At 42.1% G+C, this 17449-nt stretch overlaps 1 protein-coding gene across 4 annotated transcripts in view; it reads left to right on the top strand.

Annotated features, from left to right (window-relative positions):
• The window catches only part of vti1a (vesicle transport through interaction with t-SNAREs 1A), a 104455-nt gene that overhangs the window by 72135 nt on the left and 14871 nt on the right, over positions 1 to 17449 (top strand). The window lies entirely within an intron of this gene.

Raw genomic sequence — 17449 nt, 5'->3', positions numbered from 1 at the left:
CTTCAATGCCCATAGACAATTTGGAGGGCGGCTCACAGGGCGGCCGGCAGTTACTAGAGAGGGAAGGCCTGAGAAGGGCTGTGATGCCGACTGTAACCAATATTTCTGCATATGTCTCCATTTTGTCAAGTCTGATTATGGAGGAGGAGGAGAATTGCGAGGGGGGGTCAGCTCGCCTGGCATGTCACCCAAAGCTGTCCAGAAATCATTCATCATTCCCTCCTCCTTCCCTCTCTTCTCACCCCCCCTGTCCCCACCTCCGGAGCTGAAGTAAATAACACACACTTATTTCAATATTATCATATTAATGTTAAAGTTCAGCTGTCACCTAATGGGAAGACTTAATCAGACGTAGCATTTTAAGAGGCAAGCTGCCACCCCCCCTCCAAACACTCTCCAGCCCCCCTCTCTTGACGTGCCTTACCTCCTCTGGTTAGCCGCCCCGCTCAAATCAGGATTTATGAGGGCTTTCTAAAGTGGGGCCCGGCTGCGAGCCCCTTCCGACTACCACCCGCCTTTCTGCTTGATGGGAGCAGCAAAACATACCCCCCCCCCTTCCGCCTTTCTTTCACAAAAAAGTCATTTTTTTGTTTTCTTTTAGTTCCGTCACTGTTTGAATAAAAGAGAGTGTTTTGTTGTAAGGTTGTGGGCTGGAAACGTCAAATCTCAAGTCATTTATAACCACAGACGGAGAACTGAGGGCAAAAAAGTGAGTTCAGGATGGTTCACTGGTATCCCTCTACCCCCCACCATTTCCCTACTCATTTAATTATTTGTCCCCCTGGTTTTCTGCCTTTTGATTAATTGTTTATTTGTGTGCGATGTCAGAGCAATTGTTATTTCATTTGGGGAGGTGGCTGCTCTGTCGTGCACTTTAACGTCTATACACACAAATATTGCACTAATATATTATAAAAAAGAACTTACAGATAGGTGAAGTAAACCCCGACTGTTATATGTTACCATCTCTGCACTTGTTTCACAAACTAGATGTGGACACAGATTCTCATGTTGATGATTATTCCATCTTTTGTTTCATTATTTTTGTTCCTTCTGTTGGAATGCAGCAATTAGTGGAATTTGAAAGCAGATGTTTTGGTTTTGTTCCAGCGGGGAGTTTTGGGGAAGTGTTTCACGTTGTTATCAGAGATATTTTTTTTTTCCAACAAGCAACAATTTTAAGTTGATCATGAACTATGGCCTTGAGTGTGTGAGTGTCATATTGGAGGTATTTCTTGTGATGCACAGGATAAATGGTGTCTTTTCCATTGTTGATGCAGTTCATTTTAAACTAGCACCTCTCCTTGAAGTCTCTTTGTGGTTTAGGGGCTATCACCCCAGCTGAGAAACAATTAGACACCTATTAATCGAGCTGTCAGGGTTCAAGAAAGCCAATTAACTTAAAGACTCTGTGAATATCACTTATTGTAAGAAACGTTCAGAAACACACACATCTTAAATAGCTGTTGCTTTGTTTGAAAATTCATCCTCACAAATGTTCTGCCTGTGAAACTCATCACATGGCAATGAGGGTAATTAGTATGAATAGTGTTTGGAGGTGCTATTGATTTGGTTGCAGGTTGATAACTAGCTTCACAAACGTAGCCTCTGCAGTCTCATGTCAGCTCTATTCATACATAGTGAATGTCAGTGGTCCAGTGGTTGGCGTCCAGGGCATCCACTCATTTAATTTTTAATTCAATCATCTGGAATCCTTTGGGTTTTAATTATACCATGACAGGCACCGTGATCCCAAATGAGGCAGAAAGGAAATCCTGATATTATATTAATATCTATGTTCATCAATCTAATATCTTTTCCATAGTGGCTGGTTAGTACGAGCAACGGCCTCTTTGGACCACAAAGAAAAGATCTGACAACAAGTTGCCTTGCAGGAGTTTTAGCATCTTTAACTGGTTCCTGAGTAAAAAGGACTGGACTGTCCTGGACTGATATCTATGACTGTGTGCAATTTGGTGCAACTTAATTGAATTTAAGGGGGACTATTAGGCCTTGGCGGGGGTAATCCTGAATTGTATCCAGTTTAAATGACACGTTAGAAGGCATTACAGCTCACAATGTGGAGCACAATCCCTGATTAGAGAAGCCATGGGCTGTTTCTTTTATAAGGTCTCTGTTGTTTCCATGGCACATTGACACTACGGCTCCTCGTAAATACAAAATTGCCCTGTGACTGTACTGTGAGCCTTCCTGCTGCTATACTGAACATCTCAAGCGTCTCGCCCACCACGGTCAGAACAGTTGGGAATGGGATGCAGCTCCAGACCCAGTTAGGACCACTGGGGTTCCTGGCAGCTTCACGGAAGGAGGGGGCAGAGTGAAGGGCAATGAAGCAGGGAGGACGAAAGGGGGGAGGATGTATATTTTGAAGCAGAGGGGTTGTCTGCTCTCACTGGCAGCTGATCCCACATGCAGGTGGTCGACTCAGTCGCCAGGCAGATCAAAAAGTCAAGGCCCCGGGTGGACCTCCCTTTGAAATGGGAATGGGGCCTAGATATCAGACAGAAAACATAAGCAAGCTCCCAGCCACAGAACAGCTCCATATTCATGGCTGGAACTGGCAGTAGTGATGGGCAGGCAGGATGGACAGAGCCTCTGCCTTCAGAAGAGGACTCATGCACACTCTGGACACTGATTAAGAGATCAGCCCAGGAGCTGCGGTGAGGATGACGCTGTAGCTCAAAGGCTAAGGCAGCCACACTGTTACCAAGACACTATCTTCCTTTCTTGAGATTTGTTTTGACAAGCTGTCTTAATGTGTGGCTGAGTTCATTGCTCTGATCTTACAGAATAGCTTGTTGTGGCAAGTTTGATGCAAATATAGCACAGCAAACTCTGAACAACTGTCTGAATCCTGAAATGGAAACAAGACCTATTCATTTGACTATTTGGCAGTGAAAGAATAGGTACAAGTCATTCTTGCTTATGGGAAAATCAAAAGTTTGCTGCCCAGGTTATTCACAGGGAGCTGGGAGTTTGTTCCTTATTTGTTTGGCTCAATAAACCAACATGCAAACAGTGTCATGAGCCAATAGAACAAAAAGCACGGTCCCAGAATTGTTTGATTCCTTACAATCTATAAGTTTAGCCTCATTTTGTACTATTGGCAAATATATACACTCTCTCTATCCGTCTGTCTGGAATGTTAACTAGATTATGTAGGTCACATAATTAATGGAATTCAGCTCTACCAGTGAGCAGTGGTGGGATCGGAGTCTTGGGGCCCTCTTGAAGTCTTCTTATGAAGTTGAACAAAAAATTAGATTTTTTCAAATTGAAGCTGAAAGATGGGACAGATTGAAGTTGAGATGTTTTTCTTCTGCCCCTTTTCCATTTTTTGTCTTTTCATTTATTTATTTGGGGTGTCATTTGAGGGCAAAAAGAGCAGAGGGGTGGGTATAGGGCCACACTGGGCTGTGGAGGGGTCAGCTCAGTGGAACAGTGACACAGTGGCAGGTTTTCTGCCTCTATATTCTACCTTTTCTCTTATTCTGTAAACTCCATGCCTGTGACACTGTGTGAGACACTTTGCCCTATTTTTCACGTCATTTACTTTGTATTAGAGCTGAACTCATCACAGTAGCCATAGACGGGCTTTGCATTTTTTCTGTCCCGAGAGTGGTGGTTCACTCCCTGTGGATCTCAGTCTCTCTGATCTCCTCTCCATGTTGCTGCCACGATAATTCCATGTTCTACATTTAAACACGTTACCTTCGCTTTGCAATTTGTTCAGCCTGGCATCATTACCACCCCACTCGACCCCCCCTACCCCCATTTTGCTGCCTCCCTGTGGGTCAGTCCCGCCCCTGGCCTTTTCTGCCCCCTCCAGGGAGGCATTCTGTGCTTTTCATGTCCAGCCTGCTTTTTTTATTCGGGCAAAGGAGCGAAGTGCCAAAGCATAAATTGTATCGGTTCGCTAACTAAACTTTGGTGTTGTGTGCACTTTCATGCATGCACATTTTGTTGGACTTTAGTGTGACTGATGTTAATGATGGTAATTCTTACTTTTGGTGGACATGCAAATGGAACCTTGCTTGGGTTTGAGGACCATTTATTATGTAAGGAAAGCAGATATAGTTTTCTTCAGGACAATTTAAACCGTTTATACCGTCAGCATGAGCACTGTATGCATACAACCACCTACGCAGACACCCTATGTAGTATGTGCAGAGCAGCAAACCCATATATTATCAATTGCGTTGTCTAAATCCATGGATCTATGGACACAAGTACACTCCAACAAAACTTACTCTTGTAAAATCAGTTTGAGAGAGCTGATGACTGTGATTGTCATATGACATTTTACGTCATGTTGGAGATTGAAGCTTTTAGTCTTCCCCATTAAATTGTCTTAACATTGAATTATCTTATATAAATGAGGCTCTTATATTAAATAATCTGGAATAATTTGCTGTGATTGATTTTTTTTTGCTTTTTGCTTTTGAATGTCAGATGAATGTTTAAAATCTGTATTTTTCCTTAGTTTGGGGATAGGAGATACTTTTTAGTGTGTGTGCGTGCATGCATGTGTGTGGCTAGAGGCTGCTGCTGGGACAATGACAGGGTGCGCCTCAGCCTCATTACTCACTGCTCCTGAGCCAAACAAGCACCACTGCCACCTCTCACTCTCTTTCGCTCTCCCTCCTGCTTTATCTCCGTCTTTTTCTCTCTTGCTCCACCTCGCCCATTAGAGAGTGCTGATGGGACATTTTTTGCAGAAAGGAAAATATATACACACACACACAGACACACACAAGCCTGGGCTGCAGTGGAAAGGATTGTTGACAAGGGCAAAGACGTGTTGTTGTTTTATATAAGGGATGCATTTGTCTGTTGAGGACTGACTCGTTTAACTGGCTGCCAAAACCCCCTTTTCCTCCCCACATTTCTCCCTCACTCTGTTATCCAGCCCACAGCAGCTTCTGTTTTTCCAATAGGTATAAGAAATTCTTAAGATTGTTTAAGAACCAAAATCATACACATGCAAATATAGCCATTAAAATTCTTTGTAAACTGTTTCATGGTAGCTGGCATGAACAATCAAAGAATAAAAAGCAAAGACTGCAGCCCTATTTTGAGTGAACCTTCTATATCAGCACAAGTATCTACTCTGTCACCTTGTCCCAGAACATGGCATCAATGCTGAACTTCAGCATTCCAACAAAATGCTTTTTTACGCCATCACTTCTCCAAATGCTCTGGGGTCAACCAGCCACGACATTGAGGTGATGCTTCGTTCGACCTCGTTCATCCCATCCTGGTTGAGCTTCTTTTTTTCCCCCTCCTTTAACCCTGACAGACTGTCGTTCTGACGAGATGACTGGAGATCAGTGGCGCTCTCATCCCTTGAAGTGGCTCCAGGTGTCACTCCAAGGGTACCCGCCCTGTTTGATCTGCCGTCGAGCGCCTGTCGGGCCACGGCACCCTCTGATTTTGCCGTCAGAGGGGAAAGAGGCTCTCCTGTCCAAAAGTTCCACTGCTACTTTTGAGTGACAGCAAGCGAGAGGGATTGGCGGCCATGGAGCAAACCATCACCATAACCGCTGAGGAATGGACGTGTTCCTGTTGTCATTATTCCCCAGCTCCCGTTTAGCAGCTATAGAGAACCCTCACATGCACCCCCTCATGGGAGCATTGTATAGAGGTGATCTTGATTTCATATGCCAAGCCCCAGCAGTCCAAAGAACACAGAAAGGAAAACAAAATAAACATCAGATGTAACTGAAAACCATTTTAACTGATCATGCTGTGGGCCTTGTCTTAAGAAGAACAAAGGGACATCCTCTCAGACATCTTCAGATGCTGTCCAAAGGAGGTCCCTGTCTTCACTGAAGAGCCGCACAAACAAAAAGGACAGATGAAACAAAATGGAGGAATAGAAGTATATATCTTTTCAGCAAACATAGATGCCTGTATCCTTCCTCCCTTACATTTTCCCCCACCAACTGTGAGCTTCTGTAGAAATTACAGGTGAGATCTCAGTCTGTGGCAGGGCCTGCCTTTCGTCTAGAGGGAGCAGGGGGAAGGGTGGGGGATTTGAGGGAGCAGAAAAGACTGAGGAGGAGAGGAAAAGGAGATTCATGCTTTGCAGTACTGCTGTGTTGTTTGTGGTGCGCACTCTTCCCTTTGTGTGTCTGGCGATAACTTATTCAGCACAGGGCCATTCATCCAGGGGTTGAGCGCGGGCGTCCGTCAAGACGGAAAATAATGAGGCGACAGCAGCGCAGAGGATAGCTTTCTCCCTCTGCCTAGGTTGCCCCCCTCCTCTTCCTTCTCCTCCTCCTCCCTTCTCCATCTCCTCCTCCCCCTAGCCTCCCATTATCAGCCGATTTAAATAGATAATAGGGGGCCTTCTTCAGGACATTTTGAGGCAATTAGAATCTATCATATTGTCTCTTCTCTGACTGTTGTTCCCTCCCAGCAAGCCATTGTGCATACTTCTTGGCACACTATGCAACAGCTGCCTGGTATATTGTGGAATGCCACTGTATTGCTGGGTGCCACTATTTGTGTCAAGGAAGAAAAGGGGCAAGTCTGTAACTTATATCTTTTAAATAGCCTCCGTACCCATGTGTGCATGTCATCTATTCCATCTTGAACCCTGTGTGGTCACAGGATCCCTTTGCAATGATAAGTTGCTCTTAGGCTTCATTGCCAGGATGAAGTGGCTTCTGTCCAAACACTTGTACTATACATACCTTCCCTTCTCTTTCAGTCAACTCTCATTTAATTCTTCCTCTCAACATTTTTGTTGAGACCATGCATTCAACAGTGGAAAGGGAAAACCTCAGCCCCCATGTGTTCTTAAATACCCAAATTCTCATTTTTACAGCTGATAACTATGCATGTCTAATGGGGCTTGAGGTTAGATTGCGTTGGTTTATAGTTTTCATATCTTAGTTGTTTTTGAAAACAGTGATAGTCTCAACAAAATAAGTCAGCTATCTAGTTCGGGTTTGCATCAGGATAGATGGTTAAGTATAGTTTTTGCTGTTACTGTCAGATCTCTCTTTGGCAGGGTGCAAGAGCTTGAAATGTTTACAAATGCTGAATTTTGACTGCTTTTTTCCCTATTTTTTAATATTTTCTTCTAACCCATCAATCATTTACTGTGCCTTTGTTTGTCTGTATCTCATCCAAACAGACCCCCAGGATGGTGCAATCAAACAAAGGCAGTACAGTGTTGCTATGTTGTTGATGGCATAAAAGATCCCCTTTATCACAATGGGCAAAACAATAAAAAGAGGACCACTTTTTTTTTAAGAAAGCAAAAAAGGTTGAAAGCCAAGACATTTGTAGACATCAGGATTCCAGAGGAGTTCCTGTCAGAATACTTCAACAGCAGATTGGTCCCTTTTCGAAACAAAAGTCTTCTAACCTTAAGGGCTTTTTACAATAAGAACAAAAATAGAATTTCTGTGGTTCTTTATTTTTTTTCTGTCCCAAAGGCTGGAAGGCAAAGGGACAGACCCCATCACCCCACCCATTCACACTTTGCTTTGGTGGTGCTTGCTGTGAAGGCCATTACATGATGTGTAAATCAGTTGAGACAAGTGCTGTACTCTAGAAGACAAAGCTTTGCAAATATCTTGCCAAATACAACTGAAAAATTCACTTTTCTATTACAATTCAATCTCTCTGCATTTCATATGAAAATTGGTGACATTTTCTGCTGACAGAACACAAGCATCTTAAGAAAATACAAGAGATGAAGAGATGTTATTAATCAATATACTTATCTGTACTCTATTGAATATCAATTAATCCACTGTCATGATGCAGCGTCTTTAGTTGATAGTGCACAACACTATAGATGAGTCTAAATGTCACCATCTCAAAAAGATCTGTGGTCCAGTATCATAGTGTATTTGTCCCAGAGAGTGGACCTGAGTGTAAATCACATGGAGCTGTTGTTGGACATTGTTTACTCAATTCAGTTTTGTCCTTGGCCTTTTAGAATATGACTAATGTTCAAACAAAGAAATTTTAAACTGCATCCCCAGCAAGCTATGGACTAAATGTCAGCAATGTAATGCTAGTCTTTCAGTGCCTTAAATTTAAATAAAAGTGTGGTGAGAGTAGCAATTGTTTATTTTCTATTGCCTCACCTAACCACTTTCTGTTACAAGATTTATTGGAGTTTCAGACATGCAGAGAGTTTTATAAAATTATGATGGAAATGTTGCATCTTTAAGCAGCATAACCTCAAATTATGCTCATATTGCAGCAATCACTTAACTTAGAGACAATAGGTTAATTAATTATATACATGTATGTACATTTATGTAAATCTGTACAAAATCCAACAAGTAAAACCCCGAAACATCAAATGTTTTGGTCTTCGGTTACTCTGAGAGGCTGCTTAGATGCATTCGTCTCAGTGATGCATTCCACTGAAAGCAAAGGTTGGACACTGAATCAAGAAGGTCCTCCCTCTGACTGATTCAAATGTAGTGATGTTAAAAAGACTGTTTTTATGACGGATTCCTCAAATCATCATGTGTTGGAGCCAAAATCGTAAGGACAAAGCAGCGTTATGCCACAAAATCCTGCCTTGATCAGTGGAGAAAACCCCAGTGAACTCCAATGCCCATTGCATTCAATTTTAGCCTAGGGACCATAGGAAGTTTTCTAGATGTTTTATAATTAGACGGTATGCAGTTAATCCCAAGAGACTGTTTGGCAGGCGCATTCTTTCCACTCATGTAAACGTCTTGAACTCATTATTCTTATTGTTTAAAATTGTTCAAATTTAATGATTTGCCACTGGTAGATACACACATACCTTGATATATTAACGATCTAGCGTTATTCTGAATTGGGATTCTCTTACTTTGTGACATCCCCTGGCTGAGAAATTTGCTAGAGTCAAGTGCAGTACACATTCAAGCCCTTGGCCTGGCTTGGGTTTTGGGGAGTGAACCAGCCATGCACGGCTGGTAATGACAGGTTCCATGTTGCCCGTGGCTTGTGGCCCACTGCACTGTTTGTTTGGAGAGTGGTGCTCGGCCGTGAAGTGCTGGCCCAGCTGGCAGGAGTTCCGTTGCCCCTTTGGCCCTATGGCTGGGGCTTGTTTGGCCCACACCAGCCAGGCAGACTGGCATCCAGGAGGTTGTGGAGGAAGAGGTGGAGGAGGGAGGGGGTCTGACAGAGGAAAGGAGCTGTTGGCTGAGCACCCTGGTGCTAGGCCAGGCGTGCTGCCAGTTGGAGAGAAGACTTCCCTGCTCACACCACGATCCTCACGTCCCTGTGGCGACAGGGATCTTAGTTTGCACCTCGAGGGTCAACATCATCCCATCGTGATCTGTCTCAGCTTGAACAACCTTGCTCACAGAACATTTTATGCAGACAGTAACACAAGCCTGGATTTAAGATAACTGACCCCTTTTTATTTTGTTACATTTTTATTGAATCTCTGAATAAACCTGTAGTATAATATACCAATGTTAGTGTTATTTATTCATAAATATATGCACTTTACCTCCACGTGTAATTTGCCCATTTTCCATCTGCGAAATTTCTTGCAGGGCTGTGAAAATGAAAATGCTGACAACATAATGTGCTCTTCACTATTTTGAGAATTATTTTCCTATGCTACTGGTAACAGCAGAAATAGATGCTAAATGAGAATTAAAACAATTCACGTATACTAAGATATTAGCAAAAAGTCATGAAAATGTCTTGTGATGATTACTTTTAACAACAGGTCATGTTCTCCCACCCTGGACCTTTGTGTACCTTTATAACCTGAATTAAGTCAATCATAGTGCTTTACTCTACGTCACACTAGTTTAAGAATGAAATGGTTTATTTAAAGCATCACACCTATCTCTATCTTATCCTGGTAGCCACAAAGATAACCCCTACTCAAATATCCAATTATTTCTAAACGATCAGTGAAAGCCCGGAGAACTATTGGCTTTCAAATTTAGAGCTGCTTTGTTTATTGTCTAAATGTTTGCTGGGTCACATGGGTAAAACCTGTCAGCCATCGTGTAAACTTTAACCCCAACACCATATTCTGATGGCGCCAGGGCTAACATTGCTTCAGTGTTAAAGGGAAGTTGTGAGGACATTGATGTCTTGGCCTAACATCATGGTGTCACTTTCCCGCCCTGTTTGTGGAGCCCGCCGTTCCCCTCATTCTCCTCAGCTGACCTGAATTCATCACCGAGCATCACACATGAGTGAGGAGCCTGATATCCCAGCCAACAACAAATGTTTTCCAACAGTTACCGTCACATTACTATTGTACACAGCCTTCGTCCTTTGACCTGGCTCACACTGTGGCTCTGTCGGTTAGATGTTTTTCTCTACAGGCCAAGACTCTGTTTTATTTAACAAGACGTTGATGCACACCCATCTAAAAGTTTCCCTGTGGTATAACATTTCAGAACAGACTTGACATAAACCATTTCTAAACACTGGTTTTATTTCACCAATCTTTAATTACATCGTTTGGTGAGGACTGAAGTACAGAGTTGAAGCAAAGCACCATGTTAGCAAAGCGTATAATACTGAGGGATACCACAGTCACAGGACAGTAGGTCGAGAAAAGGGAAGAATATTGTACACAAACAAGTACTGTTTGAAAGCTGAAGGTGTTAAAGGTTTATAGAAACATTTGGAAATGGTTTTGATTAATTGCTTATGGACTAGAAGATGACTGGATTGACTTGTAGATTTTAAAACCTTTGGATTTGTGATTGAACATCTGTTCTGTGTTGCTTATCAAAATATTTCAACTGAAGAATTTTGTCATTTTCAAAATATCTTTAGTAATAACACGTTAAATGTAAATACTATGTCTGGAAGTAGCTGACACAATTTCTATATCATGACCTTTGAATGAACCTCAACACATGAAGACAACAGTCCACATTCCCTATCCAGGGATTAGTAGTCATTCCATATGTATTTCAGAATTCACAACTAATGCTGGTGCTATTACTAAGTTGTTACTAATTGTATTGGTGCAGTTTTGTTTGCCTGTTTTTCATTTTCTGTGCTCTTACCTTGTTGCTCAACATATTTCAGCCAAGCCTCAAAAAGCCAGCCACAGTCAGTCAATTAATTGTAGATACACAAACCACTGGGTTGCATTCCCGTTGCACAGCGTTTCAGCGTATTATGGTGCCATGAAGAGAATCATTGTAGCCCCGAGCGATGGACAAGCCTTCCTCCAGCTCTGTGACAAAGGCGGCTGTGAGGTCGTGCCCCAGGCCAGGACTATCAGAGCTATCAGTCCAGCAGAGAAAGAACATAACAACAAGTCCTGTCAAATAATGGTGTCAACAGTGAGATTGTTTAGCTTCATTTGTACAAGGAATGTCCCTGCTTTAATGGTAGCGTGTTGCTGTCTATTGACTCATTGGGTCAGATTTTACCCCGTTGTGTTTTCTGTATCTTTCTCCATGTGCAGTTGTACAATGGTATGTTGTAGTCTATTTAAAATATCTCTCTTTCCTCAAACTTTAAGATGTCAGAAAGGTCAGTAGTCAAGGAAAGTTGGCCTAAAGACATAGATGTGGGAGGTGACATGATAGCTCATGTTTCGCTGAATCTTTTCTTGCCTCCCAGTGAGACCTGTATTGTATAAGCGTGATCAGAAATTCCCAGAGTTTATTCCTGCTTGTTTATTAAGTTTGGTTGTAGTTCAGTCGTCAATATTTAGAAGTAGGTATAATCCTGAAAATCTGGCAGTGAGACTTGATTGATGGGCATTAGTGTAGGATTTATTGTCCCTAAGCTAAACTCACAAATTGACTTTTCAGTGGCTACTTGGTGATCTGGTGTCTGCAGTTACCTCAGCACCAGGGCATTTAAGAAAACCTTTGCTTGTTAAATGTGGCTTTTTTTTTACACTGTCTTCTGTTTTGAACTAGAAGAAATAAAAAGAAATAAGAGTTTTCAGTGTTTAGTGTTGCCACACTGCTGTGAAGGAGTCTTTCCAGGGTTCCGGATGCTAGTTGCCTTCTGAACTGTCAGAACGTCCGTTATTATTGAGCCCCCACTGCCGTGCCTCGCCCTCTGAGTTTCAGTACTTCCTTCACCTGACTGGCTAGATAAAATGATTTCTTCTCTCCCCTCTTCTTTTCTAGTCAGAATATTGCTTCCTCCCCACCACATCACACCACATCCCCCACCTGCTCTCCTAACGGTAAACGTTAAGATCCAGGAGTGGATCAATGGCTGTTACCCTTTGATGTGCCAGGACGCATTATGAGGGTTGAGTTCTAATTGGAGCAGAGAGCTGAGGATCAATGTTGGCTGTAATTGCCTGACACAGGGATGGGTGTGAGACTTTATTATCATTAATATTTAGACATGATGTGGGAGGACCCAGCCAAGGCTAAATGTACAACAGCGGTGCAAGCGTTTGATCTCAAGAGATAAGCAGATCGATTGGGGGTAGGTGGGGGGTGGCTGAAGGAAAAGAGGTCGCGGAAGTGTGGTGAGGTGGACGAACGAATTACCAAGGCCCGCGCCCTGGATTCTATCGGATTTCTCTGGGATGTTTTCCTTCAGCTCAGGAGAGGTCATTCTAGGCTGGAGTCCTCCCAGTAGCTAAATCAACAACATGGCATCTGGTCAGAATCAAGAGAGGAAATAGGGTAAGTTGGCGAAATTTCAAGTTTGGTCCCAAATAGGAGACAAGCATTATGTTAACACACTAGACACTATTGTGCAATCTTTATTTCACTGAAAAGCAAAAAAAAATTCAAGATAACCTTGACCAATGCTCTTGTTTTGCTGTTTTTGTAACTTCACATTTATATTTATCTCCATATAAAAAATTTAGGAGTGGATTTAGGTGTAGCAGTTAGAAGAGGAATGAATGAAGAGATATTCAGTCTTTGTCTATTTGATAGCCTCCATTGTTTGGGAGACGTAACAGAATATGACGAAGGAAGAAGCCCTATGGGGCTCAGGGCTGCCTCCTTGGTGTCAGCAAACACAAGATAGTGTCACTTAATCTTATAGGTAAAGAAGGGGGTTAGACTGTCTGAAGACACTCCCTGTGAGGCAGCGTCACCAGAGGGAGTGGGGAATATCCCCTATGACCATGGAGGCTAAAGGCTGAAACTGTGAGACAGTGAAGCAAAAGCTCGAATCTGGTCTCCTCTGTTTTCTGTCACCGTTGGTTCCCCAAGGACTGATACCTTAATCATTGTACTTAGCAGGACAAAGATGGATAACAGGTGTGTTACTTTTCATGCCTGTGACCTGCTGCCTGATTTCGGACTGAGTCAGAAACCTGGCAGGATCCCAGGTCAGTAGTGATAATGGTCTCAAATTTCACCCAAATTCCATCAATCAATTATTCAAACAAACCTGTCTTTATAAATCACTGAGTGGAGACAAAAAAAGAGAGCAACAAAAGGCCCTCTCTGTTCATCCAGTCCATAATCCAAACTTGAACCATCGTCCGAAACAAAGTGTTTTTGTCACGTTTGGGTTTAACTGTTCAATAATTAGCAGACCTCATTTGTTAGTTGGGATTTCCATTTCTTGTTGTCATTCTTGGCATCAACTTCTGCTCATGAGGTCCATATTAAAAATACACTTCATATAATTATACCATTGTCTGTACTTGCAGCAAAATAACTAGAAAAAAAATGATGTAATTGTAAACTAGGAAAAAATGACTTGAATTAAATTAGATTTTAATTCATACAAGCCAAAGCTGATTATATAACATACAAAGTAAGTAAAGCTGACTGCCACTTTTCTCCTCTGTGCATCCTCTCATCGTGGCTTTTTTCATTTATAAAGTACAAGCCTACAGTTGTGGAGGTTTTGTAGTTGTTGCAGATCATATGTCTGCTTTGTCTTTACTTTCTTAGCTCTCCATTCAGCAGAAGTTGTTCATTGTGCATAAGGCGGTACCATTGTGGAAAAACTCAGGGTTGTGCAACAAGTGGCCCATTATGTAACATTTTGATCATTGCAACCTACTGTAGTAACCAAAGAACAGGAGAGTTTCTCAATTATGACTTCCAAATATACACTCAACACAAAAAATAATATATATCGTAAGAAAAACACAGACATCTTGGGAGAAAACAGCTGACATTTGCCATGTAAACCTTTGCTTTTCATCAATATTTAAAGCCAGTATCCTCTTTTTTTACAACAATAAGCTTTTGTGTTTTTACCATTTCACTTCAGTGTTTTCAGTGTGCCCACAGGTTCTGGTGTAGCCTCTTGTAAGCGGCTCATCTTTCGACAGTTAATGTTAAAAGTTAGCTCAGTATTTTTAGTACTTTTTTGCTCTCTTGTGTGCGTTTGTAGTGTGTGTGCAAATTTATTTCTGTGGCATATGTGTGTGTGCGTGCTCTGTTTTGTGTATAAGTCTTTATTTCTGCTGTGCGTCTGTGTGAGTGCGCACATGGCTGAGTGCATGCGAATGAGGGAATGAGATAAGAAGGAGATGAAGAGTCGTTCAGAGGAGCTTTCTCACTCAGAGGCGTCCCCATCTGTTCGCCTGGGCCTAATTGTTCCTCGGTGCGAAGACATGGAAAAAAGGGAGGAAAGCAACTGTACCCGTCCCCTGTCCCAGAGTTATTTCTGTAACATTAAAAGAGCACTACCAGCACGCTCCAGATTATTGCCATGTAAATAATGGCACTTGGCTCGATTCCCCACTAATGAATGTCATTTACTTTTCCAAACGAGGATTAATTATCGAACGAGCACCCCTTTCTCCTCCCACAGGGAGCACGTGGCAATTAGCTGCCAAAGGATGGCTGCTAATATTTGTGTATTTTGAATATAACTATATATATGTGCATGCACATATGTTCCTGTGACACGGTGAATAACCTTCCAATTAACTGTCTGCTTAATTCTGTGGTGAAACTGAGACAGACCTGCTAAAGGAGAAGAGCAAATAGAGGCCCATGTCAGTTTAATGTCCTCTCCTCGGTTGAGCATAAGGATTTTTGTTGGATGTTGGTGTTGGACATTGTTGTTGTGAAACTAGAGGAAAAGAGAGAGTTGTGCTGCTGTGGAGCCAGCCTCCTGGTTGCAAAATAAGGCCAGGAAAACAAACACTGGCCTCAAATTAGATTTCCCAAAACATAGCATTCCCTCTCATTTTACACACCACTGTGGCCTGCAGACGGGAATAGAATAACCCGTTAAATCCGCCTCAGATTCAGAATGGCACAGTCACTGGAACGCTTGACAAACGAGTGCCCTCTGGATCTATCTGATGACCCAATTATTTTTGACAGAAGGATATTTTCTCAAAGCCTTATTTAATCTACCAAATTTAGGTATGCTGTGTAACTTTGGATCACTGACGGGACAGTCCAGCAATGAAAGAATTTGACTCTCTTTAACTCTCATGTCAAATCTCCCTCTCTCTCTTCTTCACTCCCATAAGATCCTGCTCTCCTCCTTTTCCCCCCTCCTTCAAACTGCCTCTCCTTGCGTGGGATGCTCGAGCTGATGCACTTAACCCAAATGAAGGAGAAGATGGGGGATAAGGGTTATTTCTGTCGACAGTGGCACCGTTTGAGGTGTGGACCCCCTCCTGAGAACCTGAGACTTTGATAATGTTTTATAGCTGAAAGGGTTAAATTTGAAAAGGCCCTGACTTCTGGAGGGAAAATATGAAGAGACCGGTGCTGCCACATTTAAACCAAAGTCTTTTTAATTTTGTTTGATTTGTAGTTGTCAAGTGGCCTTTAACCAACTGACCAAGGACGCTTTTAATGACTTTAAAGTGGCAATAACAAAGTTCATAAAACATCTAAATAATTATCTTTATGTTTCAAGACAGGGAAGTAATGATCAAACTCCCGCCTGTTTTTGGCTTGTGTTTCAGACATGCCTACAGAGACAAGGGGTTATAATAATAGGTGCCTGTGAGAAGGGCTTGAAGAGAGGGAGTCTATAGAGGAGGTGACAGTTGGACACACACTATACCGTCCTCCGCTCCCTCTTTTCCACTCCCTCCATGTTTTATGGCTGGATTCTGTTACTGCTCCCTGGCTCACCTCTTAGTGTGAAATGAGCAAGTCTCGACTATCCTCCTCACCCCACCCCATGAGCTCACAGGCACATGTGAGCGCTGCCAAAAGTGGCGTTCCTGTTTGGGTCTAAACATGTGGAGGTTTATCATCCTTAAAGTGTCTCATTTGAAATATGTCACAGTGCGTACATTCAGATGTGTGTTTATTAGTTGTTGTAGAGGGATGGCCTTTTGTCTTCATGTTTATACATTAGCAGGTACATTATGGAAGGGCCTGTATGTTCGGTCAAAAATCCCAATCCTAAATAATATTAAATAGTTTACCGTTCCCACATCACCCTCAAATCCCTCTTCATCTTCTTTTCTCAAGTTTCTCCTGCCCTTTCCTTTTTCTTACTTTCTTTCCTTCCTTCTCTTACTCTGCGGGGAGGGTGAGGGGCATGCTCCAGGCTGCAGCGGGTTTAACAGGTTCTGAGGAGCGCGAGAATAATTTTGGATCTTCCCTGTTTCATCATCTCTTGCTGTCGGAAGTTTGTTTCTGAAGCGGGAGCTTAAAAACTTGCTTCCTCAGATGATGTGTCACAAGTGACACTTTGTCGAGCAGTTGCATTTTACTCTGGCAGGTTTTGCATAGTGGAAGTAAACAGGGATCGTACAGTGAGCTAGTTGTGATCTCTGTTTAGTGTAAACCAGGGCTTTGTCAGAACTTGTATTCTTGTTGTGTGTAGTGTTTGTGTTCGTTTCACTGTTTGATTTGTTATCACATCTGGGAGTTTCCACACTCTCACCCACCCATGGAATATTCACAGCTACTGTATTCTGAATAACATGACATGGAAGTTTATGCATTCTTGTCAATTTTTAAAAGGTGATTCATCACAGGGCTTCATTTGGGTCTTAAAAAGTTATTATGGAGTCATTATTTGACTATTAAGCTTTAGAAAGTCTTAAATATGTTAAAATATTATGTTCTAGGTCTTAAATACGTTCAAGCAGGTCTTAATTATATCAACATTCATTTACAACTACTTCCATCTCGCTTTAGAGAAATGTCTTGGCAGCATGCAAGCATCTCAAGTGTTATTCAATTATTGGGAGGTGTTAATAATCTTAAAGTCTACTTGCTGAAATTCTGTAAAAGTCATTCATCTAGTGCAAAAAATAAATTCACATTCACAATTGATAATGTTGCACTGTTACAGGTCTTCCAGGAGGTGTGACAGGCACTGGACGATTGACGTGGGTGTGGTTAAAATAAAGTTTTTTTTCTTAACAGTAGTAAGAAACACTTTTATTAATGTATTCATGCCAGTTTTGAAATCTGAAATAGGAACCGACTTGTCAAAACTCTCTACTGTGAACTTAACCCTCGAACAAGCTTGTATCCCGTGTACCTGTGTAGTTCACTGGAGAATGTTTGTCAGAACCTGTGGAAGTGGATTTTAA

The sequence above is a fragment of the Paralichthys olivaceus genome, chromosome 21 (genome assembly GCF_024713975.1).
Source record: "Paralichthys olivaceus isolate ysfri-2021 chromosome 21, ASM2471397v2, whole genome shotgun sequence".
Taxonomy (NCBI): domain Eukaryota; kingdom Metazoa; phylum Chordata; class Actinopteri; order Pleuronectiformes; family Paralichthyidae; genus Paralichthys; species Paralichthys olivaceus.
The sequence above is the reverse complement of the archived record's forward strand: the minus strand, read 5'-3'. Positions and strand labels throughout refer to the sequence as shown.